The sequence below is a fragment of the Podarcis muralis genome, chromosome 12 (assembly GCF_964188315.1).
Source record: "Podarcis muralis chromosome 12, rPodMur119.hap1.1, whole genome shotgun sequence".
NCBI lineage: Eukaryota > Metazoa > Chordata > Lepidosauria > Squamata > Lacertidae > Podarcis > Podarcis muralis.
In genome coordinates this window covers 61,161,124-61,186,162 of record NC_135666.1, presented here as the reverse complement: position 1 = coordinate 61,186,162, position 25,039 = coordinate 61,161,124, and positions in this window count along the sequence as shown.

The following is a 25,039-nucleotide window of genomic DNA, read 5'->3' as shown; positions in this document are numbered from 1 at the left end:
TATCTCTCTGCCAAAGGTTTTGTTCCTCTTGAAAGTGTATGTTGAGGGTCATACGCATAGTGAAAACTCATGAGGATTCAGCAATACACACGTAACACCCTACAATTCATGGAGCCCCCTTCTTCCTCCTGGTTGGCTTATTAGAGGGGGTATATGTTGTGTGGGTCTTGTAAAATTTGGCAGCAGTCTAGAAATGCAGAGCGAACATTTCTGAAGAAGAAATAGAAAAAGAGAAGACTATGCATACTGACCGAAGAATGTGCCTGTTGCCCAGAGAACGTACAAAATGCAGTTCAGATATGCTCATTCCCCAGGCTGTTTGGGATTATGTATGTATATTGACCAGAAAATGTGCACAATTCCAACTTCATTGAAGGATTATGTGCACATTCTCCATAAAACCTAGTGAATGAGCACAACTGTTCAATTTACATTCCCCTTAACATATAAATTACATTATTCAGTACATAATCTAATCTTATCTAACTAACCAATAACAATACTGGATGATGCACTCCCAGCTGTAAATTTACTATCAGGCTGTTGTTGTCAGTCATTTTAACCAGCAATAGAAGTCTGACAATTCCTGCAGGTCGTTACAAAAATGGCCATACATTACCCATCTTTTCTGGTGTAGCCATGAGCAGATGGATGACAATTCTATTTCATCATCCTTCCAGTGACCTTAGGACAGCAAATGATGTCATTTTACCCTCACTGCCATTCTGCTACATGGATGGGATAGGCTGAAAGTCAGTGACTTGACCATGATGACACAATCAGCATTGAGGCTGTGAAAATTAAAACCCACATCCTGCTGATCTAAATTTGACACTCTGTTCCATACTCCACATGGGCTTTTAACATGTGTGAATTCTTTATGAATTATGCTTAGAAATATGGATATATCCCCTTTTGAATGGGATACTGACTTTAAGCCAGAAATTGGATTTTTAAAATTTGTGTCCTGTTTATGCACATTTGTGTTCAAAGTAGATAATTTTTTGTTTGTAATATGGGTTTTATGTTTCATGGGCTATTTTTATTTAAGTTGTATGTGTGAGTACTGCTTTAGAAACATCAATTATATACAGATGAATAAAACTGAGACAGTGATGGATTAAATGCATGTTACCAAAAGAGGAAGTTCTCTATAGTGGGCTAATTTGTAATTTATTTAAATTATATCTATTTTTAAAAAATCACCAAGTGTGATGCAGATGAAATACGGCCTTTAAAATGAGCTGCTAAATTGTCTCTGCAGATTAATAAACTAAGAAACAGAATATATGGTACATTCAGAAATATACTGTGATAAAGTTCTCCTGGGACTGTGCCACTTCAGAAAGCAATGAGGGAGGAATGGCATGCCTCAGCGACCTCAAAACTTCATTTATCAATTGTTTCCCACCCCTGTTCCTTTTGTTCCCTCTTTGCGCTTGGAGGCATACCTAGCTTAGCAGCAACAGCCCCCATACGGAAACACAGAACTGGAGAGCTGGAACGGACCACAAGGGCCATCGAGTCCAACCCCTGCAATGCAGGAATCTTTTGCCCCACGTGAGGCTAATACCTATAATTCTGATATTTAGAATCCCATGCTCTACAAACTGCATCATTTTGCAAAAGAATTATCCCTTAACCTATTATTATTATTATTATTATTATTATTATTATTATTACTACTACTACTACCATTTATTACCAGTCCTTCACCCAAAGGTCCCAGGACAGGTCACAACAAATAAAATGCAATATTAAGAACAGTCTAAAATAAAATTCACACGCTAGCAAGGTTATGCTTAAAATTCTACAAGGCAGGCTTAAGCAGTATGTGGACCGAGAACTCCCAGAAGTGCAAGCTGGATTTAGAAGAGGCAGAGGAACCAGAGACCAAATTGCAAACATGCGCTGGATTATGGAGAAAGCTAGAGAGTTCCAGAAAGACATCTACTTCTGCTTCATTGACTATGCAAAAGCCTTTGACTGTGTCGACCACAGCAAACTATGGCAAGTTCTTAAAGAAATGGGAGTGCCTGATCACCTCATCTGTCTCCTGAGAAATCTCTATGTGGGACAAGAAGCTACAGTTAGAACTGGATATGGAACAACTGATTGGTTCAAAATTGGGAAAGGAGTACGACAAGGCTGTATATTGTCCCCCTGCTTATTTAACTTATATGCAGAATTCATCATGCGAAAGGCTGGGCTGGATGAATCCCAAGCCGGAATTAAGATCGCCGGAAGAAATATCAACAACCTCAGATATGCAGATGACACAACCTTGATGGCAGAAAGTGAGGAGGAATTAAAGAACCTTTTAATGAGGGTGAAAGAGGAGAGCGCAAAATATGGTCTGAAGCTCAACATCAAAAAAACGAAGATCATGGCCACTGGTCCCATCACCTCCTGGCAAATAGAAGGGGAAGAAATGGAGGCAGTGAGAGATTTTATTTTCTTGGGCTCCATGATCACTGCAGATGGTGACAGCAGTCACGAAATTAAAAGACGCCTGCTCCTTGGGAGAAAGGCGATGGCAAATCTAGACAACATCTTAAAAAGTAGAGACATCACCTTACCAACAAAGGTCCGTATAGTTAAAGCCATGGTTTTCCCAGTAGTGATGTATGGAAGTGAGAGCTGGACCATAAAGAAGGCTGATCGCCGAAGAATTGATGCTTTTGAATTATGGTGCTGGAGGAGACTGTTGAGAGTCCCATGGACTGCAAGAAGATCAAACGCATCCATTCTTAAGGAAATCAGACCTGAGTGCTCACTGGAAGGACAGATCGTGAAGTTGAGGCTCCAATACTTTGGCCACCTCATGAGAAGAGAAGACTCCCTGGAAAAGACCCTGATGTTGGGAAAGATGGAGGGCACTAGGAGAAGGGGACGACAGAGGATGAGATGGTTGGATAGTGTTCTCGAAGCTACAAACATGAGCCTGACCAAACTGCGGGAGGCAGTGGAAGACAGGAGTGCCTGGCGTGCTCTGGTCCATGGGGTCACGAAGAGTCGGACACGACTAAACGACTAAACAACAACAACAAAATAACATGTAAAAGTACCAAAGAAGGCAAGTGCTAAAGTGTGGTAATTTTTTCCAAATATGCATCTAAATTAGCATGCACAAATGTTTTGCCAATTGATGTTCTCTGGTTCTCTTTTTTGATGGTACATTTCTTTTCTTTTTGGCAATGTGCAAGGGGACACCTAGCAACAGAAGGGAATTCTGTACTGTACTATGTATGGAGCAGCCACTATGAGCTGCTTCACACATGATAATCCCGTGCAGAAAGATAAGCTTATTGTTACTTCAGTATTTGCTACTGATTCTTCTTTCTCATATATCCAATGGATTCTTTTAGTCATCCTACCACTAATTCCAAATGATGCTCTTATCCCACTGCATCATCTCCTGTAGGTGCCCACCTGCCAACCCTCACGCTACAATATGAACAAGACATTACAGTCATGCTGCCCTTCCTTAGAAAAATGTTTTCAGTTAAATTGCATTATGAGTAAGATACTGCAGCAGAAATACACACCTTCCCTAGAGAGGCTCATGCTACCCTTGAGGGAGAGAGAGAGAAATATTTCATGAGGAAAGACCCGAGAAGAATAGGGAAGTGGTGCAGGAGGTCATGGACTGAACGAATAAATTTTCTCCCCAGTACCCCTTCTCTCCCCAATTCTGTTGGTTTTTTAAAAGTCATTCTGTATGCATATGACCTAGATATTGCAAGAGGCATTTGTGGGATGGCTTATTCCACAATGTCATAAACTTCCACTGTGACACAGGAACAGCAACTTGGTGCTGGAAGTGACACATCTCATTCATTAACTGAAATATGTCTGTCAAGCTCTCCAATGGAGCTTAACTAGATATGGCAGACAATTTTCTAAAATATCTGGACAGCTAAGAATAAATACACCTTATTGGGCTCTGCAGCCAAATGTGTTGCATGGCTCTTAGCAAGCCACATGCTTAAGATCCACTCTGCTAGCCTTTTAGGCTGTGAATAATTTTGCTGCAAACACTTTGACCTGCTGATAACTATAGGATTTGCCATTTACCTTTGCTTGGGAGTCAGGCATTTCCATTCATTCTCTTGAGTTTCTCTCATGACTTCTGGTAAAGGGAGACCTCAGTGTAGCCCGGCACTCCTAAAAGGTGTTACGTTAAATGTGATTAACATTTGAGCTCAGTCAGTAAACATAGATTTACACCCCTATTTGACATTTTGTGCTAGGCAATTGTTTAAATTAAAAATAATGAGTTCATCAAGAGGAATTTGTGTTTAGGTAGGTAGGTAGATGATAGATGAGATAGATAGATGATAGATAGATGATAGATAGATAGATAGATAGATAGATAGATAGATGGATGATAGATAGATAGAGATAGAGATAGATGATAGATAGATAGATAGATAGATAGATAGATAGATAGATAGATGATAGATTAGATGATAGATAGATAGATAGATAGATAGATGATAGATAGATAGATAGATAGATAGATAGATAGATAGATAGATAGATGATAGATTAGATAGATAGATAGATAGATAGATAGATAGATAGATATAGATATAGATAGATAGATGATAGATAGATAGATTGATAGATAGATGATAGATAGATGATAGATAGATAGATAGATGATAGATGGTAGATAGATAGATAGATAGATAGATAGATATAGATAGATAGATAGATAGATAGATAGATAGATAGGTAGGTAGATAGATGATAGATAGATTAGATAGATAGATAGATAGATAGATGATAGATAGATAGATAGATGATAGATATAGATGATAGATGATAGAGATAGATAGATAGATAGATAGATAGATGATAGATAGATAGATAGATAGATGATAGATAGATAGATAGATAGATAGATGATAGATAGATAGATAGATGATAGATAGATAGATGATAGATAGATAGATGATAGATAGATAGATAGATAGATAGATAGATAGATAGATAGATAGATAGATAGATGATAGATATAGAGATAGATAGATAGATAGATAGATATAGATAGATAGACAGATGATAGGATATTTAGGTTCCACTCTTTAATAATAATAAATACCTTCAGGGTGGCTTAAAATACTCAGGGTAAAATGCAGGGTAAAACAACAATTTAAGACTATAAGAAGAGCCCTTCGGGGTACTTCCGAAAAGACCTGTGGGTATAGGGGCGGTATACAAATTTAATTAAATAATAATAATAATCCCCAGCAGCTGACATTTAGAGGCATATTGCCTTCAACAGTGGGGAAACAGGCAGCTAAAACATAAAGATGAAAATTAAAAGGTATAGTGCCAAAAAGTCATTTACTTCAACAAATCAAACAGGAAGGCATTTTGGATCTTTCTACATTGCATATGGTTGAACTTCTGACTTCCCTACAGCCTGAGCTCCTGTTGCGTCCAATGGGAGTTAAGTCTGCAGTACAAGTCTTGGTGGAACCAAAGGAATTTGCTGGTTTGAACACAGGTAAGACCAAAGAAATGGGACGCGGGTAGTGCTGTAGTCTAAACCACAGATATAATAATAATAATAATAATAATAATAATAATAATAATAATAATACTTTATTATTTATATCCCGTCCATCTGGCTGAGTTTCCCCAGCCACTCTGGGAGGCTCCCAATCGAGTGTTGAAAACAATACAGCATTAAATATTAAAAACTTCTCCAAACAGGGCTGCCTTCAGATGTCTTCTATAAGTCTGGTAGTTGTTCATTTCCTTGACATCTGAAGTGGGTGCCACTACTGAGAAGGCCCTCTCAGAGAGCCAGTGTGGTGTAGTGGTTAAGAGCGGTAGTCTCATAATCTGGGGAACCGGGTTCGCGTCTCCGCTCCTCCACATGCAGCTGCTGGGTGACCTTGGGCCAGTCACGCTTCTTTGAAGTCTCTCAGCCCCACTCACCTCACAGAGTGTTTGTTGTGGGGGAGGAAGGGAAAGGAGAATGTTAGCCGCTTTGAGACTCCTTAAAAGGGAGTTAAAGGCAGGATATCAAATCCAAACTCCTCCTCCTCCTCCTCTGTCTGGTTCCCTGTAACCTCACTTCTTGCAATGAGGGAACCGCTAGAAGGCCCCGCAAAGGGGTGAGCACTCATTGTTCAGTCCCAGCTCCTGCCCACCTAGCAGTTCAAAAGCACGTCAAAGTGCAAGTAGATAAATTGGCTTCCGGCGAGAAGGTAAATGGCATTTCCATGCACTGCTCTGGTTCGCCAGAAGCGGATTAGTCATGCTGGCCACATGACCCGGAAAAACTGTCTGCAGACAAACGTCGGTTCCCTCGGCCTGTAAAGCGAGATGAGCGCTGCAACCCCAGAGTCGTCCGTGACTGGACCTAATGGTCAGGGTTACCTTTACCTTTTAAGGCCAAAGAAAAGGGCAATTAATTCAGATTTTTCTTAAGAACCAGCTGTGAGAGTTTCAACCACTAAATATGTGTGAATACATGCAGTAAATGAAGTAGTATGTATATTAATAAAAATTCTGGTGCAACTGAATCCCTGCTGATTCTGCCTGGGGCCGAAGAGAACGCTAATGCTGGCTGAAGGGTTGGCTTGAGCAAGATCCTCTCCGTGGGACCCTTCTCCCTGCTTCTGTCCTTGCTGCCCTCTGAACCCAGCCTGTGGAACTGCAGAGAGAGAGAGAGAGAGAGAGAGAGAGAGAGAGAGAGAGAGAGAGGGCATGTGGTGGGAACTCCTCTGCCTCCTCCCTGCAGCTAAGGAATTGTAGACTCTGGATTGAGCATGTTACTTCAGCTTTGAAGCATGCAAGTAAAACTTCCTCCCTTTCCCCATCCACCACTATTTCTTTCACATCTGTTTCTGCATTAGAAAAGAAACAAAAAAATAGTTTGCCCACTCCTGATTTTAAAAGAGAGAAACCCCTGAGCATGTGTGGATTTACATTTTGTACTCACTTTAATCTTAAGTGCCATCATGATTCTATTTCTGTAAATGCCTTAGAGAATAATAGAGTCATACAGTTGGAAGAGACCCTGAGGCTCACCTAGTCCAGCCCCTGTAATGCAGGAATCCTCCCACAGCCGTCCCTGGGGGGGCTCAAACCACCAACCTTCTGGTTAACAGCAAAACACATTGACTCATTGTGCTGCCTGAGGGACCTTCTAATCTAAGAGCTTTCCTTACAACTGAGCTGTACAGTATACACATTTTGTTTAAATAAATATCAGACCTGAAATGGGATTTCCTGCTGCTGCCCCAGTGCAGGTGAGCAGGTTTACTGGGGGAACTGGCATGATTTTGCAAAAGAAAAAGTATAATCTATATTTTAATGTAAAAATACTAAAATGAGCTTAGTCCTGCCCTGAGGAGAAGAACAGGGATCTGCAGTGACCAGCATCAGCCTGGAGAGACAAAGTGTGCCTGCACTGGCCCAGGTGCTGAAACGGGACTTATTTGCTTGTGTGCCCATTATCCACTCATCTCTGGCTGGTCACTTGGGATGGGATCCTTCAGCCCTGAGCTTCAGCTCTCCATGTATCGCTGGCAGCAGAGAGGCTTAGTAGGACCTGGAAGTTGACAGCGGGAGCCCTACAGAAGTGTGGGCCTTGGGGGTAGCCCCACACCGCCAACCTCTGATGCCAGCCCTGATGAACTCCAAAAGGTAGGGATATTGCCCCACAATATGATTTCTGATTTCTTTTTCCTTTTTCTATCTGCTTAATTTATTTTCTGCCAAGTCTGCAGTGTTGCAGCAAGTGTGCATGTTAAGTAAGAGTGATTGATTGATTGGTTTATGACATTTGCCACTTGCCTTCTCTGCTTGAAAAGTTCTCAAGGCGACATGACGGATTTACATCGCAGAAAGACCATACAAAGCCTAATTAAAACTGGTTGCAAAACAAGTAAACATTTTAAAATCTACAGAAGTTTTAAAATGCCAGTTTTGTCCAAAAACATTAACAGAACATTGAGAAATAGATGAGACTCAGGCAAGTGAGTGGCTGAGAATTGTCAGAAGAGCTGACAATCTGTGCTGAAGTAAAAGGCAAATCATAGAATTGCACTGTCAGAAGGGACCACAAGGGTCGTCTGGTCCAACTCCCTGCAAAGAAGGGTTCTTTTTGCCCAACACGGGGCTTAAACCCAGGACCCTGAGGTTACAAATCTCAGGATCTACTGACTGAGCTGCTGTTTAATCTGGTGAGCCTGTCTAAGGAAAGGGAGAGCCAGTACCATATACTATCCTTTAAGTTATCTTTAGTTATCTTATTCGTATATGTATATGTATATGTATGTGTATATATATATATGACTGCTTTTTAGGCAGAGTTGCAGCCAGAAGAAATTTGCAATCAAATAACATAGTTATGCTACAAAAAATGAACATTAAACCATTAAATATCTGCATGCCATAAACAAAATGAAGTATTTTGTTAAATCAACCTCCTGCAAAAAAAGATGGGAATGAGGGAATGTGATGAGATTTTGGGTGGTTTTAAGGCTTAAGGACACTTAAGAGGTCTGTTACTATCTGTAAAGGTAAAGGTAAAGGTAAAGAGACCCCTGACCATTAGGTCTAGTCGTGACCGACTCTGGGGTTGCGGTGCTCATCTCGCTTTACTGGCCGAGGGAGCTGGCGTTTGTCCGCAGACAGCATCAGGGTCATGTGGTCAGCATGACTAAGCCGCTTCTGGCGAACCAGAGCAGCGCACCGAAACGCCGTTTACCTTCCCGCTGGAGCGGTACCTATTTATCTACTTGCACTTTGATGTGCTTTCGAACTGCTAGGTTGGCAAGAACTGGGACTGAGCAACGGGAGCTCACCCCATCACGGGGATTCAAACTGCCGACCTTCCAATCGGCAAGTCCTAGCCTCTGTGGTTTAACCCACAGCGCCACCCACATCCCATTGCCCTTCCTAGCTGACCCCTAATTCAGCCCTAAACAGGATTAAAATTGATCCCTATCTAGGCGCTCTCACAGACAGTCAAGCCCGATCTGACAGTTTAACAGGTTCTCACTTTTAAGTTTCCACTTGCTCTCTAGATTGGATGGCACCCCACCCCGTCTGACTGGCTTCTGAGTCACCAGGAGGCAAAGCCCAGGTCCATCCCCTGCAGAAACGGCTAGGTTTGTCAAGTTGGATTTAGCACCATGGCAGTCCTCTCAGCCTCAGGAGGGAGGGAAAATCTCAGTGGAAGCCCATGGGAGATCCCCTCCAAATGCACAGAGTCACATGTCAGAGCAAAAGGGATTGTGTTACCTGCAAAAATGACAAAAGTCACACCAAAGGAACTTGGGAAACTGGATACCAGGTCAGATTTATCCATCTAGCCCAAAGTTGTCTACTCGACTGGTGGCAGTTCTCCAGAATCTCAACCTGTTACCCTACAAAGGGGGTCTGGAAATACGCTGGTCCTCTTTAGCCAAAATAAAGACAGCAGCACTGTGGAATGATCAGCTTTATTGCTTACTGCAGTAAGAACAAAAAAGTCCCAGTGAATAATTCCAAAAGCTGGGCAGGGATACAAAAATTCAAGGCATCTCTATAACATTCTGAATGCACGTTGCCCTCGTGCCCATATCATTTCAGCAATATTATTGGTTACAGCAACGTGTGAGCAGCTCATGGACTTTCTACCTAAGCTTCCAGTTGGACACCCCATGTTAGAAGTCATTTCCCACCTAAAACTCCCATTATCTTATCAACATGTCTTCCTCAATCATCTTCCAGCCTAATTTATGGGTAGGCAAACTAAGTCCCGGGGGTCGGATCTGGCCCAGTCACCTTCTAAATCCGGCCTGCAGACGGTCCGGGAATCAGCATCTTTTTACATGAGTAGAATGTGTCCTTTTATTTAAAATGCATCTCTGGGTTATTTATGGGGCATAGGAATTCGTTCATTTTTCTTCTTCAGAATATAGTCCGGCCCCCCACAAGGTCTGAGAGACAGTGAACCGGCCCCCTGCTGAAAAAGTTTGCTGCCCCCTGGCTAATTGATTGCACCAGCCTCTTCTTGACACTGGTATGCATACCTAAACTCAGTTACTGGGGGCCTACAAGAGCTACGCACTCTCTCTGCTTGCCATTTATGTTGCTGCTTTGGAGAGAATACAGAGAAGCATACAATATAGAAAGGCACATTCTAAATTGGGCAGAGGGGCTACAAACCTGATCTTCAAGGAACAAAAGCAATTCCGACAAGCAATATGAGGACAATAGTGGTGGTCTGATTTTCAGGGTTGCAAGAATTACTGAGGTAAGTGTATGTGGGAATGGTGTGTTGAGATTCCTACACTGCAGGCGGTTAGACTAGATGACTCTTGGAGGGCCTCCCAACTCTACAATTCTATGATTCTATGGTTCGAATATAAGTGAAGCACTTGAGAATTTCAGAGAGGACTATGTAAGTTCCCTCTGGCTAACTAGTTCAATTACTATTCCTTTTGGCAATCTATTGTGCTTACTGGTGCTGATACTCATACCGATACTGTAATGTTGTAATTTAATGGGCTGAGTTCAGTGCGCAGCTTAGCTCCATGTTTCGCAAAGTACGGTGGCTGCTGTGAAATCTGGTCATGCTGAAGACCTGACAAAACAACGGTGGTCCCTCTGCACCAAGAAGGTGAAGGGTGAAGCTGAGGGCAGAGGGACAGTGGCAGATCTAATCATGACCTCAGCAGTGTACATTCCTGTGGATTTATAGGACAAGAGGTAAGACGTTGAATGGATCAGCCTTGACAAACAACTCTTAAATAATGGAGTGATTGATGGAAAGGACCCTAAAAGGAGCAAAATAATTGAAAGCTCTGATCATAAACTTCACTGGCCTTAGCCTAGGACAACTCCAAGAGCGAATGGGCCAGCGGCAGCGCAGGAACTTTCTAAATCCAGCTCCTTCTGCTTCATCTCTGGGGCGGATATTAAGCAAACTCTGCAGCAAATGTAATTGAGGGTGAGCAGAGTAAAAGAAACATGTAAGGACTCAGACAATGGCCCAGTTCTCACTCGGATGTTAAACCCATGTCTGGTCTGTGCCATTTCAACAGGGTACTCATGTGACTGAATTATCTCTGGCTATTTGCCGTAGCTGCTTCTATTTTATGATTTTTTAATAATGGGACTGATGTGCTGTGATGTGAGAAGCAGTCACAAGACAAGGAAGATACCTTCATCCTTTTTTAAAGGGCAAATGCAACCTACTGGAGGCCTAGTCCCTACCAGCTGTCACTGTCCTGGTTGCCTTTGAACTGCTGTTCTTGAACATTTGTTTGAAGGTAGCGCCTGCGGCTATAGGCTGTTGGACACGATTGCAGAGGAGAGTGTTCTTGTGCTCAGGTCTTGCTGTGGCTTCCCATGGGCATCTGGTTGGCCTCTTTGAGAACAGGATGCTGGAGGAGATGGGCCATTGGGTTGACCCAGAAGACTCTTCTTAGCTATTTTTTAAAAAATGTTTTATGAAAAACACCTTTATTCAAAGTTATTCATGGAGGGATTGAGGACTGGAGTAATCATTCTGTGTTATTATGGCAGTGGACATAGCTGAAGTTTCTTAGCTAAGTCACAGGTCATGTAAAGAAAGTCAGAAAAGCAGCCTTCTTGCTTTTTAACTTGTCATATTTAAATCTCAAGATTTACAGCAAAATACCAAAACAATGTTTTCCAATCCTGATAAATAACAAGCAAAAAATACTTTGGTGTCTGAACAAAAACACCCCAGAATCCTCCTCTGTCCAGTTTCTTCTGTTTTTTTCTGCTGCTCTGGGCAGCAGCAATTAAGCATCCTCAGTAATGGTGCTCATGCTGAGTGTGGAAGCATTATGTCTTTGTTTTATGTTTTATAACTTTCTTTAGAAATACCCAGTTGACTTGGTTTGGGGTGGGGGTTAAGCATCTGGGATCCCCTAGTAGTATGGGGTTTGGTACATGCATATCTCCTGTACCCTCTGACAGCAGCCCTGCAACGCCTGCACACACACACAGGGGTATACAAAACAGTACCTGGATATAAGAGAAAGAGGCCTGACTTAGGTTTCTTGCAGCAATTACAGTACAATTTCTTCCAAGTGTCAATGCAAAACTCTTTCTATGTGTTCATAAACTTTAATGAGGAGGCATGCAGAGAAATACCAGTGAACTTCACTCTCACTGATGGCAGCCCTTGGCAGGACAAGATCCCCTGTTAATAACCGCAAGCTATTCTATACGCAGGCTTTCCCACCCACACAGGGAAATTCAAGACTCTAGGAAACCACTGCAGATCATTGGCGCAGGGTTTCTTCTTATATCTAGCAGCTCAGGGAACAAGAGGCATGGAAAGTTCCTAAAATCTTCATGCTAGAAAATGTAGAAATTATTTGGTAGCAAGTTTAATCCAGCTTGCAGACAAAGAACTGTTCTCTCGTTATCATATTTTCTGTAAATTTGCCGGATGAAGGGCAAAGAAAGTCAATGAAGCTCGTTTTATAGAAGTATTAGGACTAGGAGTTGAGCCTACCTTTCCAGGGGTGGTCAGTTTTTATTGGAAAATGATTCTGTTCTTTACTGAGAATAATTGATTCTCTAAGAAGTGAAGTCATAGCACCACTCTCTTCTGCCTTGGTAAGACCACACCTGAAATACTCTATCCAGTTCTGGACACCACAATTTAAGAAGGCTGTAGACAAGCTGGAAGGTGTTGCAGAGGAGGGCAACCAAGATGATCAAGGGTCTAGAAACCAAGACTTATGAAGAACGGTTGAAGGAATTGAGTATGTTTAGTCAACTTACTTATTGGACCTTATACAGTTCACCTACTAAAATCAGATCTTTATGTAACTGCTTCACATCAATGACTGGGTTTCTTTCAAGCAGCTCCCCCCCCCCCCCGCCACCGCCACCATTTGTATATTTGAATCAGGCCATCAAACCTGGAATTGTAAACTAAAAGCTATTACCTGGTGCCCTGGTATTTTAGAAAAAAATCTGCATTTCCTCAGAAAGCCATAATTGAAGAAGAAGGTTGAAAGCATCAAGTTTTTGGATAGATGGCTATATTATCCTACCTCAAAGGGTTGGACTGGCTGATTTCTCATCATTGTTATCCCTGAATTTAAATTAATAGGTAGAGATACTGAGCAAGACCATTGAACCTCCTAGCGCAGAATGGTTTACTCTGGCTGGCAGCAACTCCCTGAGGAGTCAGACACACCTTTGCCTCAGCTTTGTAGCTGAGATCCTTTAGCAAGAGTTGCCAGAGCTGAAGCTTCTTGGCATGCAAAGCTGGTGCTCTCTTACCACCTGGCTTAGCATAGGACACTTTCTCTGACGTGTTCTGTGTCTGAATCTCAATATGAGGAGTATGCACAATTCAGTTATACAACTGATAATTTTTTCACACTGAAAGGATATGCCAGGTATTCCTTGCCATTTCTGTGCACCTCTTTGTATGTGTACAGTCCATAAGAGATCGCTTTAAAAACCTGTGAGGTCATCAGGGCAGTGACAGCAATTGCTTCCTGGGTAGAAGGTAAATGGATGGAGGCTGTGTCACTGATCCCACACCAGGGAGCTTATCCTCTGGGTTATTAGGCTGAAGATGAGAAACCTGAAATGATGTCTGCGCCACTATTTATTTTTTGAGAGAGCTCCTGCTGGCATTGTTACTGATAAGGTCCAGGGAGGAAAGAGAGCTGATATTAAATGCAAGGGAAGGAGTTACAGATGCAAAAGTGGGCACACAATAAAAACACCTGAAGGAAAACAACCCCAGACCCACAAGCTTTCACAAACTTTATAAATCACTGGACACAGGTTTCTCAGATTTGTCAGGGAAATATGGTTTTCTGTCTTCTCAGGCCAGATAACCAGTCAAGGATTTTATATAGTCACCAGCCTTTTAACAAGCTGGCTCAATAGTCAAAGTTAAATAATGTGGAGAGGTGTGCACTGACTTGAAGATTTAGTTTGTGCTCTGATTTGGTGCTTTGGAAAACGATTCAGCTCAGTTCAAAGCATTCTGGGGGCACTCAGTGCATCTCAGGATCCAGCAGCCACGCCATCTATGTCGGGTCACGGGAGCGAGCCCCCCCCCCACTTTCAATGAAGGGGCTGCCCCCATCAAAGTTCTGCAGCAGCCACCAAGCACGCTGCAAGGCATCTGTGCAACATGTCAGCACACCCCGCGACGTGCATGAGTGATGCCAGTTGCAGGATCTGGGGCCAAAGAAGCATCAGGGGAACAAGGGTGGGAAATAAGATTTTATTCCTCCTGTTCCCTTTTGGTAGAGAACTATGGTAAATAAACTGTGATCCCTCATTCTTGACAGAAGTGAGTGAAACAGGCAGCTAAAGCCTGCTAGCTTTGGCCATTTTTGTGAAGGGCAGCATGAAAACCCATCTCTAACTTGTTGATTTTAATTTGCAGATATGGTAGACCCTTCTGAGGGGATGCTGTAGGTTCCCCTAGCCGTACTTCACAGAGAGCAGCAAGCAAAGTGTGTTTATTTATCTGAGGATTAGACAGCAATGAAGAACATAAACTGGTGATGTACAGTAACTTTCAATTATTGCAGGTCACAAGTGAAATTCAAATTAGGATGGTTGTTTTTGTTTACAGCCCCATGTTCCCCATCATATCTTGTTTAAAATGTTATTTATTTATTTATACCAACAATTAAAAAGCTAACTAGAAAAAGCTAACAAAGATTCAGAACATCTAAAAACACTTAATGTTTTATTAAGCTTAATACGCATGAACAAAATTAGCCCCCCAAATCAAACAATTCTGCTCTTAACTTTCAGCTTCACCAATAAAAATTGCCCCATCTCAGTTAAAATGGGTCCTCCTTACTAAAGTCAAGCTTCAAATGATTAATCTACAAGCCAAACCAATTAAAGCTGATAGCATTACTTTGTGGACATACTGAGGTTCTACATCATTTTTAACCTATTGTCAATGGCCAAATTATTTTGAGGAGGGGTGGGGGGTAACCAGTATTACTACTCTTACCCACTCCATGAAAAGCCCATTCAGATCTGCAATTTAAATATATATTAAAGAGCTTGCAAATTCAAGAGCTCATTCATTTTAGAAAACGGTGTACCCTTGGAATTGACATTCAAGGCGTTAATATAGCAGGCAAATCATGGTGTCAAAGCCCAGGACAAATGATACTGGTAAGCACTTGGAATAAATAGCTTCTGTAGACCTGTCAAGGCTCTGTCTTGAGTAATGGGGTTCACTTATTGTTTTCCCCCCTTGTTTGTTTGGTGATTGTTTTTGTTTTTTGGAAGAAACCAGAAAATTCAGTTGTAAACTGCTTTACTCCTCCACCACCTTCCCACACAGAGTTAGAGGGCAGCCCTAGAGTGCTCCAGTTCCAGGATTCATGAAATTTGTGAAATAGCAGTTCCCATGCTGTAGCTCTATCAACCAGTCCTCTTAGAACAACTACTATTTTTCACACAGCCCATTTAGACTAGAGGAACATTTAATATTTGGTGTTTGTTGGCATCCATTTATCTTGGGAGACAATGGAGAGTGTGCCTTTGGGGGTGAAGTCAAACCATTGGGAGGCTTCAGTGCCTGCTGTGGCTCTAGAGACCAATACAGAAGGGACATGTTTTGTTGCAGCTGAGGCAGATGAAGGTGCCCAGTTGTGCTTCTGCAGGGGTTCCATGGAGCTTCTTCTTTTTGCACTCCTCCCAGCAGGCCTGAATCTCAGGTGCCTGTGATGCACATATGCACATGCCAGGTGTTTGAGGACTAGGGGGAGATTGTGCTTCTCCCAGCTACTTTGGGTGACAAGGAGGGTCCTATTCTGGATAGAGGGTGATAGCATTTGAAAAGGGGCACTAACAAAAGCAAGCTCCTCAACTTGGGTGCTTCTGAGCAGGATTTAGATGAGTCTGTTTGCAGCCTGCTGTGAGCAGGGCTTGCCCCAGTTCTGAGGTGTCCACCTCCTCCTCCATCTCCAAGGCCCAGACTCACCTTGGGGAAGGAAGGAGTGGCTGCTCCCCAAGCCCTGTATTTCTTTCTCTTCAGAGAGCCTGGACTGCTAATTCTAGGCCCTGGAGGGAAAGGTCAGCTGAGGTAAATTTGGGCCTTGGGACTGGGGAAAAAAGCTCAAGACCAGGTGGAGATAGAGGTTTGAATACATGGGAAAGCTTGACTTGTGAAAGCTGTCTGGCAAGCAGTAGGATGCTCATGAATGGCTAATTTGGTTTCAAATGCTCAGCAGTTGTCCTCTGAATTTCTTTTAATGGAACCAATATGAATTGGACACTCGCCACTGCCCAGGTTTGCTCAGTGGTGCCATGGCAGAAAGGTGTGGCGATGAGAATGGGGACCCCAGATAGGACTGTTTCCTTTCCTCTCACACAGACTTTGTGAACAGCTTGGTGTGAAATTTCAGACTTCTCATATTGCTGCTAAATGTTTCTGGGAAGTGTATATGATCAGCAGAGAAGCATTTCCTGGACTGTACCACTTCTAGCCACAGATATGTATGGGGTTTTTTTGCAGGGGAGACAATAAAATATTTGACTGCTCCCCAGTGATACCATTTCATATGCGTAGAAAACAAGCACCTCGGGGAGAGGGATCCAGCCTAGCCTTGTCTCTAATCTTTGGTTTCCTAGGAGCGAGGAGAAGTCTGATTTCAGGGCTTGCTCTTCCTATCTATCACCAGCACCACAAGTTTTGCAAAGCCACAAACAAGGCAGCCAGGTTTGTAACACCATATTTGCTTAACAAAGCTCTCTAGGAGAACAGAGAAATGATTGGTGTTTATTTACGTTTATTTATGTCAGAACAGTAATGGAAGTACACTTCTTGTAAACATACTTCTGTAAGTATGTGGTGTCTTCTGTTCCTTTAAATTTACTAAAAATAGCAAATAGCAAATATTTGTTTTACTTGAAAGACATGACTAACACTTTTAATTAAAAGTTGAACCAGGGAGCCTGTTTTTAAATAAATCACAAACTGGTTGGGCAAGAATTGGGGAACTCCTATAGAAAAACAAACTATCTCTCTTAATTCGGGGGGGGGGGGGGAATAAAATTAATTCAAGCAGAAGTTTTGCACATGTTATTTCTCATTACATTGAACCTTCAAAAGGCCATTAAATGCTAAGAATGACATGTCTGTACACTTGCAAACATTTTTTCTTTTGTTTTCCCCTAAAGGCTGAGGAATGGTCATGAAAACTTGAACTGTGGCTAGAATGGCTGAATAAAAATATGCAATTGCCTATAACAAAAAAGTTATCTTCTATAATTGTCCAGGACTTTTCAGCTTTCACTGATTTATAAACATTGCATATAACATTAATTGAAGTCCCAGACAGATCCAGACATAGTGGGCTGACCATTTGTGAAAAATCAACTTTGCTCCCAAAACATTTCCTCACAATTTTCATTTGCAAATTTTGATGACGAATACTCTCTATGTATTTCTTGCATGCTTGAATATTTCTGTAATGTTCATTAAACATTGCATTGAGATGTTGGGTGTTTTACAGAGTAGTGTTGTGATGACACATTAATTGCAACATCCTGGATGTACTTGTGTGATCTGTAACATGAACCTTTTGGCTGATGGTTTTAGTTTGTATCTACTGTAGTTTGTATTTCCGGGGAGTACTTATGTCAGTCTGTTGCAACAGAAACAACAAAAAGTCTTGTGACAGCTTGAAGACTGACAAATTTGATTATGGCATAAGCATTAGTGGACTGGAACCATGGACATAGTGGGGGGGCAAGGGGGCAGGAGGGCACCTGCCCCCTAAATCAAGTAAATAATTAAAAATAAAAGTAGAAATAGTAGCAAGATTTTGACAGATTTTTCTGAGTACGTGGGGTCAAAAGAAAGTAATTGAAAGCAACTGTTGTTGAGACATTTCATTCTAAATCTGCTAGACAGTGCCAGACAGAGGATGGTGACAGGTGGGTATCCTGTCCCCCGCCCCCCCCCAACATAAAACATGAGTTCCTGAGAGCTTATGCCATAATCCAACTTGTCAGTCTTCAAGACTGTGCATGGGGGGGGTGTAGCTCCATTGTTTCATATTGTGTGGGTTTTATTGACAGTTTTTCTTTCTATTATGAGCCACCTAAAGACCTTGCAGTTGAAAGGTAAAAATGAACAAATTTCTTGTTTTGAACAAAGGACTCAAGACTCCTCCACCCAGTCCTCTTCCCTATTGCAGGCAAACTGAGGGGAGAGGATATTTTGAGCCAAACTGCTCATTTCATGCCCGCAAATCATTTCATGGTGGTTTGGATGTGGTGGAGGCAGCAGGGGGTGTGTAAATGTGATGCAGATTCAGTGTGAGAAGCCTAGTGATGCATCACCAAGAAAGGCTTTTAGGGAGAAGGGAAGATGGGACTCTGAGCCCTGTTCCAGTTGCAGCAGACCTGCAACAGGCTTCTCATACTTTTGGGGACAAAAAAGAAAAGGGGAGAAACCTACCACTGCCACAATAGGCACTTCTTTAGCCCATAACCATCATTAAATTGTTCATCTCTGAAACTATTGTTTTGGCCGAGTTCACTAAGCCCTACTTGAATTCGTCCTCGGAGTTACCATTGTCCATACGGAGCTGCTGCTGCTGCTTATTGTTGTCCATTGCAGTTCTTCCTTGCCTTCTTGTACATCTTTCTGTACTTTTTCTCCTGTCCTCTTCGCTCATCATTGGTGCAGCACCATCTCATCTATTTATTATTGCTACTTTTTTGTTAGCCGAGACTGGGGACAGGGTAATACGTCTTCTGTTTGCTAAGAAATGGGGGAAAGCTTTCATATTTAAAGACTGTCTTATCCCTCTCCGTGTCTCTGGAAAGTGAATGTGTCACCTCTGTGACTTGTTCACTCATCATTTTGTGACTGCCGATTCCCAGCCTCCCTTGAACGTGAGCTTCCCTAATTGAAGCACACTGTGCTGAGGTGTATATCAGACTGACATATTTCACATGCTCAGTGTTCTCTAAATGAACTCTGCCATAAGCTCTCCTCCAAAGACCTTTGCTTAATACACTGAACTTCTCTTTGAGTATACAGGGACTGAACAAACAACTTGATTGGATCTGTTTCCTAGTGATCAGCACGTCTGAAGTTCTGTAAGTATATTGTTCTATCTTGAGGATAGCTACCCCAGAACGCTGCACTGAATCCGGCCTCTTACAGGGTGTTGTCTGCCCTCATCCCAATTGTCCATCAAGGAGCAAATGATCGGTGGTAGGGATGTGATCATTTTGTTCAAAACACAAACCTTGGCAGCTTAGACTGGCAAGCAGTAGTGGGGCCCCACAAATGGGAAGGGCGCTATTGCACTCATTTCCCACTGAGTGAGAACCTCGGCTTCTGGGGTTGGCCATAAGGTTGCTTTGTGCTCAAATCCTGTTTACAGGCCCTCCACAGCCATCTGGTTGGCCATTGACAGAACAGGACCCTGGACCTGGTGAGGTGTTTGGCATAATCCAGAAGGATTCTTCCTATGCTCTTAAGCATAGAGATTTGGGGGGAGGGGATGTCTGGATTGAACCAGAGGGGAAGAAATCTTCCTGCCTCCCACCCACCTGATGGGTGTCAGCAGTGGCACTAGCACCAGCAGCTGTGGCAGAGAACTCTCTCTGAAGACCTCCCTCGCTCTTTCCCTAGTAGGCTGGACGCTGCTACTGGACCCTGAGCACAATAATTCCCGCTGGATACCTGTTTCCTGGAAATGGAAGGTTCCAGGGAAGAAGGGCAGCTGCCACCATTGCCACTGTTGCCCCCCATTCCTGAAGCTGTTGTTCATACTGCTGTAATTGAGACTGCCACCAAGCCAGTCTAATAGGTTTGGGGCAATGGGGCAACTACAGGGGATTGAGGATGTTCAGGGCTTTAAAGCCCTTCATGGCCTAGGACCCACGTACCTATGGGACCGCCTCTCCTGGTATGCCCCGCAGAGGACCTTAAGGTAGATAGCAACACCCTAGAGGTCCCGGGCCCTAAGGAAGTCAGGTTAGCCTCAACCAGAACCAGGGCCTTTTCAACACTGGCTCCAGCCTGGTGGAACGCTCTGTCTCATGAGACCAGGGCTCTGCAGGATCTGATTTCTTTCCACAGGGCCTGTAAGACAGAGTTGTTCTGCCTGGCCTTTGGTTTGGAATCAATTTGATTCCCTCCCTCTCTTTCTTTTTTCCTTTCTCCTCCTGTGATGAGGCTGCATTTTAATGTTTTAATGTTTTAATGTTGTATTTTAATATTGTTTTTTAAGTTGCATTTCAATCAACTTGTTTTTATTATTGGTTGTTAGCCGCCCTGTGCCCGGTCTTGGCTGGGGAGGGTGGGGTATAAATAAAATTTATTATTATTATTATTATTATTATTATTATTATTATTATTAGGGGGGGTTGCGGGGAGGCTGGCTGGCCATCTGTCATGGATTCTTTAGTTGGGATTCCTGCATTGCAGGGCGTTGGATTAGGTCAGAGGTTTTCAACCTTTCTGAGTCCACGGCTCCTTTGACCAACTACATTCTTTCTGCAGCTCCCCAGGGGGGCTCAGGAGCCCAGTTATGTCACCCCTTGCCTGCAGAGCTGGCAGCCTCTCAGCCCTTTTCGAACACCCTCCTTTGTAGAGTGTTCCCTCAGCCTCCTCTCCTCTCCCCTCTCCCTGGAAGTCCTCTGGGCAATAGCAGCTGCCATCCCTGGTCTCCAAGCTGTATCCCCTCACCCCAAAGAGAGATTTCTCCTCACACTGCCCCACAGGGGCCTGAGAATCACCCCCTGGCCAGCCCCAGAAGCACCATTCACCCACGGAGCTTGTAGCCAGGGCTGCTGCTGCAACAAACAGCTGTGGAAGCCTTTGGGAGGCAGAGACGCAAGAGGCCATCAGAGGAGGGAGGAAAGGAAAGAGGAACAGAGCTCAGAGTTGCCCTTCAAGGCACCCCAGGATGCCACAGCACACTGGTTGAAAACCAGTGGATTAGATGACCCTCAGGCTCCCCGCCAGCTCTACAATATCAGGAACTGAATGCACATCAGATAAACTCTCAAAATGTCTATTCTGACCTTCCATAAAATTTCAGCTCCCACTAAAAAGAATGGTGCAGGAGAATAAGAATGAGCTTTATTTTGCTTTACTTTTACTAGAAAAAATGAGAACACTTTCGGTAGATGTATTAACTACATTGCAGTTTCCCTATAAGATAGCAATATCATGACACAAGCGTTGCCTTGTGCAGGGGCTCAAGCTAACCACTGTAGAAGACGCTCGGATGTTATTTCAGCACAATCTACCTTGGACTGAGCCTTATATAGGAGAAGCAGAATCTGTCCCAACTGCAGGCTCTGCCTTCATGGAAAGAACATAAGAACTTAAGGAAAGCCTGCTGGATCAGGCCAGTGGCTCACCTAGTCCAGTATCCTGTTCTCTTGGTGGCCAACCAGATGCCTGGGGGGGGAACCCAGAAGCAGGGTTTGAGCACAAGAGCAACCATAGGGCCAACTCCTAGGGGCCGAGGTCCCTTTGCACCCCCCATAAAATATTTGACACCTCCCCCAAGCTGATGGGCATTGCCATTCAAATGGTGTGCATGCACCACACTTTGTGATCAATTATGTGGAGCGGGGCTTACCTGCCGCCCCACATATTTTATTCAAGTTGGTGCCCCTAAGAGCAACTCTCCCCTCCCATGGTTTCCAGAAACAGGCATTTGGAAGTATTTCTGCCTCCAACCACAGGCGCCAATTCCTTGGGGCTGAGGCACTTGGGGGCCCCCAATGTGTTTTTCTGAGAGAGCTGGGGCCTCTCCATTGTTCAAAGGCTGAGTGCAGAGCTGGGCCTGGCACAGCTCAGTGGTCACTGGCTCCTCCTGCTGCTGCCGCCCACTGGCTGAGGGCAGCTTCCCTGTTTTTCCCTTGCGCAGGAGGGGGAGGACGGGAGGGGCACTGGCTGCTGGGACTGTGCTGCTGCCGTGTTTGGCTCCATCCCCTGGCTCACACACATAGGCGCCGACTCCATGGGGCTTGAGGGGGCCCGAGCCCCCTCAAAAATTCGTTTGGGGGGGCTCTGCCCCCCCAATAATCTCCGGCGCCCCTCCAGCAGAGCGCCATCGCCGCCCCTCCCCCAGCCCAAAATGCACAGGGAGGGGCGGGCTGCATGCCTCCTGCCCTCCCTCCCGAGCAAAAGTTCCACCCAATTTCCTTTGGAGCTGATTAATAGGCGCAGCACGCTCTCCCCTATTCGCTCACGAGGAGGCGGCGCCACTTTATTTGCATATTCATGAGCTTATTTATTATTCATGAGCTTTCCCGGGCCCCCCCAATATTTTTTATAAGTCCGCGTCCCTGCTCACACAACATCATGCATCTGACGCCAGGCCATTGAGTTGAGCAATGTTTTTGAAAAGTTGGTGCCTCTGCCTCCAGCTGTGGAGGTAGAGCATAGCCACCATGCCTGGTTGCCATTGATATCCCTCTCCTCTGTGAATTTGTAAGATACCTCTTCAGTTAAAGGGACCCGTCCACTCTAGCAGTCTTTTTTTCTAATGAAGCAGGGGAGACTTGGGTTGTACTGGAACATCTCTGATGAAGTCCTTTGAGATGTCAATGGGCCATTTTTGAGCCAGAAGGGGATTGGCTACACAGGGCCCTAATGTGGATGTGCTTCTGGGGCCAATCCTGTGTGCAATTCCTCAGCTGACTTGGCACTCTTAACCACATTTCCTGAAGAAGGGGAATCCAATCATGGCAGGCAATTAGCATAATGGTTATTGTCAGCACTCTTATGTACTGTGCAGAGATGCTTCTAAGAGTCTAGAGTCACTCTGATAACTCTGAAGTGGTGTAGTATAGAAAATCCTCAGTTCAATGACCAAATAACAGCAGGTTTAAGGGAATATTCTGCTTGATTGGACAGAGACACCATTCTCTTACCTTCTTCATTTCAGCCTTATTAAAGAAGTACCACCCACTTCTAATTCAGACCCAATGATGATGGATCTTCCAGGTGATGATTTTGACCTCAGTCTGCCTCAGTACAGTGGCAACTCAGATCACAGACACTTCAAGGTTACAGAAGCTTCAGGTTACAGACTCTGCTAACCCAGAAATAGTACCTCGGGTTAAGAACTTTGCTTCAGGATGAGAACAGAACTCGTGTGGTGGCAGAGAGGCAGTGGGAGGCCCCATTTGCTAAAGTAGTACTTCAGGTTAAGAACAATTTCAGGTTAAGAACGAACCTCCAGAACAAATTAAGTTCTTAACCCGAGGTACCACTGTATATGAGTCTCTAAAAGCTACCCACGATGTACTGCACAAAGTAGTGAATACTGGATTGCCATAATACTGGATTGCCATATGGGTTGAATTTATTCCAGATACAAATACAATTCATAATTAGATGATTCTAACATCATGCTCTGAGAATGGATATAATACCCATGCTAAGCTAAATAATCCCTGCCAGTCCTAGAAATGACTTGACATAGTGCCAAAACATCTTTTTCTCTTATTGGACATCTGATGGTATTGACTGTCTTTTCCTAGAACATTTAGTCAGCACCTTCAGTGAACAATCATTAACAAGATAATTAGCATTAATCAGCCTTGCTTTTTTAAAAGTTAGTAATTCTGCTCTGAAAAGCATACATGGAAAGATGATATTGCTAAGGAGCAAAGGCAACTGATTTATAATAGAATGACAATTAAATTGAACATACATAATAGCACCGGCTGAGATGCTGAACCCAACTTTTCCCGGCAGTTGGTGGGGTTAGGCCAGTAAAACACTGTTAGATTTATCCAGTGCCATCCAACCCCATCCATTCAGCTGTCCCATCTTAAATCCATACAATTAAAATCTATTGAACACCTAAGGGGAAAGAAACCGTCTTCAGCTGACATTCAGATATAGCCAGAGTGGGTGCTCACTGAAACTCCAGGAGGAGGATATTCCACAATTGGGGTTCCTCCAGCCAGTGGCGTAGCGTGGGGGGTGCAGGGGGGCCGGCCACACCAGGCGCAACATCTGGGGTTAGGGCAAATCCACAGTTTAGGGGGCGCAAATCCACGGGTTAGGGGGCGCAAATTACTTGCCTTGCCCCGGGTGCTGACAACCCACGCTACGCCACTGCCTCCAGCAAGTCATAGATCCTCTAATTGCCCTCACTGATGGCACTGCTATGAGGGACCTCTCATCAGAGGAGGCTGGGCAGGACAGTAAGGGGAAAGACATTTCCAGGAAGCGTTTGCTTGAAGCAGTGACAAGACTGGCTGTAGCTGTTGTTGCTGTCATTGTTCCTTTAGGAATCACCCTGCAAAAGTGTGTGTGTGCACGCATGATATCTGGCCCAGCCCTGGATATATTAGCAGTAGTTCCTATGACATGTCCGTTGAAGGGCTAAACAATTTCAGACTGTGGATGATCATAAAATGTTTGACTGCTCCCTCATATAAAATACACCTAACCTAAATGTTATGTACTGAGTTGAATAGGATCCAAAATGCAGCAGTCTGATTGGCCCACAGGAGCCACCCAATCCAGCTCCAGGTGGAAGTGAATTCGCAACCTGATTGGCCTACAGGAGAATCCCAGAATTAGCCAATCACGTGGGGCCCATTGTGTAAATAATGTATATAAAGCAGACATTCTGGGGGAACTTCCATTCCCCCTCACCACTATGAGCTGAATAAAGAGCATGAAATCACTCTCAACTCCGAGTATATTTCACTAAATAATATTCCAGTGCAGATTAAACACATGGGGAAATATTTACTCATTTGATTCCACAATTGAAATTGAGCTCACATGTTATAAAATTCAATTTTATTAGCTACATAACTGTGTCATTCTCCCAACTCTGCCTTTTGTGTGTGTCAAGAACTTTATTATGGAAATACATGAAATCTGACCATGTTCAGTTACAGGAAGACATGAACTGCTTCATTCTCCAATTGAGTTTCTGGATTGGATCTGAGCATTCCAGTGCTAAGACAAGATCCCATTATTATTATTATTATTATTATTATTATTATTATTATTATTATTATTACTATT